The sequence below is a fragment of the Onychomys torridus genome, unplaced genomic scaffold (assembly GCF_903995425.1).
Source record: "Onychomys torridus unplaced genomic scaffold, mOncTor1.1, whole genome shotgun sequence".
Taxonomy (NCBI): domain Eukaryota; kingdom Metazoa; phylum Chordata; class Mammalia; order Rodentia; family Cricetidae; genus Onychomys; species Onychomys torridus.
Genome location: NW_023412810.1, coordinates 16,648 through 19,865, shown reverse-complemented (window position 1 = coordinate 19,865; position 3,218 = coordinate 16,648). Strand labels below are relative to the sequence as shown.

Here is a 3,218-nt window from a genome sequence, read left to right as displayed (position 1 = left end):
ACTCCCACTAGCCCTTTACTGAGCCCGGAATACTCCTGGGCCTCACGGCCTAACCCTGTTTGAGATTTTATATGGGACTCCCCCACCAATAATAAACTTCCTTCACCCTGATATCTCCTCTTTTGCCACTAGCCCTACCCTGGAGGCGCACCTTCAAGCCCTCCAACTGGTACAAAAGACGGTGTGGAAACCCCTGGCCGATGCCTACCAGGAGCAACTGAACCGCCTGGTGGTGCCTCACCCATTCAAGATTGGGGACTCTGTCTGGGTCCGACGCCACCAATCCAAGAACCTAGAGCTGAGGTGGAAAGGACCGTACACTGTCTTGCTAACTACTCCCACTGCACTCAAGGTTGACGGGATAGCAGCGTGGGTCCACGCGTCACATGTGAAGGCCGCCAAAGAACCCGACGAAGCTGAGAGCACCAAGACATCTACATGGAAAGTTCAATGCTCTCCAAACCCACTAAAGATAAGACTTACCCGTGGGTCCCCCTAATCCCCCTAGTAGCCCTCCTAACGTTAGGAGGGGCATCACCAGAGAGCCCCCACCTGGTTAAGAAAATTACTGGCAGGTCATTTCCCAGACTGGAGACATGGTCTGGTCCATGACTGCTCAACACGCCCCTAACACATGGTGGCCCTTCTTGACTCCCAAGATATGTGATCTAGTCGCTAGGCTGGATACCTGGGATATCCCCGAGTACACCCACACTAATAGGCCCTCTGTCCTAGATTCAGACCACAACAATGTTATGTTCCGGAAAAAGCGGGCCATACAGACTGGGGATACAACCCAAGGGCACTATATAGCCGACTCGCCTGGCTGCCGAACACAGTCAGCCTATAGGAAGCTGCAGCAGACCCTGCTATATGTATGCCCTAGGGACAGAAGGGATTGGGATACGGCTTACAAATGTGGGGGACTAGAATCTCTTTATTGTGCAAAATGGGGATGCGAAACGACCGGGGACGCATACTGGGAGCCTAGTTCCAGTTGGGATCTCATCAGGGTGGGACGAAGTCGGAAGGGAGAAGATTCACTAAACATTTCCTTCACCCCAAAGGGCACAAAGTTCTCTTCATGGACCGATGGGCGATCTTGGGGAGTTAGGTTCTATATGACAGGAGCAGACAAGGGATTTACCTTCCAAATAAAGCAAAAATAGAATCAGTTAACGTTCATGTGGTCCCCAACCCTGTTCTCCCAGAACAGAAGTCACCCTCACAACCTGAGAGGGCCCCAGCCCAGGTCCCCCACCTGCCTACTACAGTGTCTCCTACAGTTAGCATGGCCACCACTGCTTCCCTTATAAGACCAGGCACTGGAGATAGGCTCCTAGAATTAATCCAAGGAGCATATCTAACCCTCAACCTCACTGCCCCAGACAAAACCAGAAGCTGCTGGCTTTGCCTAATTTCAAGTGCCCCCTATTACTAAGGGGTTGCTGTTACGGGAAATTTCACTAACCACACTACCCCATCCACAGAATGCACCCGCACCCCTCAACATAGGTTTACCATATCCAAAGTTGCGGGACGAGGATTATGTATAGGAAAGATGCCCAAGTCTCACCAGTTCCTGTGCAATACCACCCCACAGCTGATCGGGGGCTCCTACTACCTGGTAGCCCCCACTGGAACCTATTGGGCCTGCAGCACCAGGTTGACTCCATGTATTTCAATGGCAGTACTTAATCTGACCTCTGATTATTGTATATTGATAGAATTATGGCCCCAAAATTGTTTATCATACCCCCGAATATGTATTTACCTATTATGAGGAATGACACAGATTCCCTCGAGAACCAGTGACTATGACAATGGCCTTACTGCTGGGGGGATTGACTGTCGGGGGTATGGCCGCAGGTATAGGAACTGGCACTGCGGCGCTCATGGAAACTACACAATTCAAACAACTACAGATGGCTATGCACACTGATATCCAGGCCCTAGAGGAATCCATAAGTGCCCTGGAAAAATCCCTTACATCGCTATCTGAGGTTGTTTTACAAAACAGGAGGGGGTTAGACATCCTCTTCCTACAAGAAGGTGGCCTATGTGCGGCCCTTAGAGAAGAATGTTGCTTCTATGCAGATCATACTGGAGTAGTCAGGGATAACATGGCTAAATTGAGAGAAAGATTAAAACAGAGACAACAACTATTCGAGTCTCAACAGGGATGGTTTGAAGGATGGTTCCGAAGGTCACCCTGGTTTACCACCCTTGTCTCCACCATTATGGGCCCCCTAATCATCCTCCTGCTCATTTTATTATTTGGGCCATGTATCTTCAACAGATTGGTACAATTCATCAAGGATAGGGTTTCTGTTGTCCAGGCTTTGGTCCTAACCCAGCAATATCAGAGGCTCCGACAGTCAGATATGGAATTGACCCCATATTCTCCATCCTAAAATGGAAGATTCCATTTAAAACAAAAGAAAATGGGGGAATGAAATGCTCCCCCGTCTCAGTAACTTAGCCTAAGAAACGGCCTTGAGAGAGATAATTGGGAAAGTAACCTTGAGTCAAAGCAGGAGATATCAAACACCCGGCCTTGGGAGGAAAAAACCTTGAGTCAGAACAAGATATCTATAATTGGCTACCTGGCCTTGGAGAACAAACAGCTTGCACATTTCTGAACATTAAAGATAGTCCCCAAGTTCACCCTGGCCTTATTTGAATCAACCAATGGGAACCCTGTATCTATGCTTCTCGCTTCTGTAACCGCGCTTCTGGCCCTAGGATCCTATAAAAAGTCCCCCTTCCCCTAGGGAGGCGCGCAAGTCTTCCCAGAGACTTTGTCGCCCCAGGTACCTGTGCATTTGAATAAACCCTCTTGCTGTTTGCATCTGATCCGTGGTTTCGGCGTGTTCCTTGGGTTTGGGGTCTCTCCTGAGGAAAGATCTCCTGTGGGGGTCTTTCAATAATTGTATAGAGTGCTGCATTTTAGAAAAGTGCTGTGCATGACCCAAGTTGCCTTCTATGACTGACCTGGGGCTCTTTTCATATAATGTGCACCCTAATCTGGTAAAAGTTGTTGGGGAATGACCATTGGTGACTTCCATTCTCTGGTGCTGTCAATGACTTCTGTGGAGGAATCTGGGTACATATAGTGAAGAAACTATGATGGGTCAACTTGGATCTATCTGGAGGCTTCATGTCCTGCCCTCCTCCACTGGCACTTGGTCTTGTGTGGTCAAACTCAGTTGTGCAGA

General features: G+C 48.9%; 1 long non-coding RNA gene across 1 annotated transcript; it reads right to left on the bottom strand.

Annotated features, from left to right (window-relative positions):
* Positions 1-919: 919 nt before the first annotated feature.
* On the bottom strand, positions 920-2,849 carry LOC118575883. Its single transcript, XR_004943896.1, has 2 exons — positions 2,818-2,849; positions 920-1,147 (listed from the first exon to the last, which is right to left on the bottom strand). It is a non-coding gene; the product is annotated as an uncharacterized LOC118575883 (long non-coding RNA).
* Between the last annotated feature and the right edge of the window lie 369 nt (positions 2,850-3,218).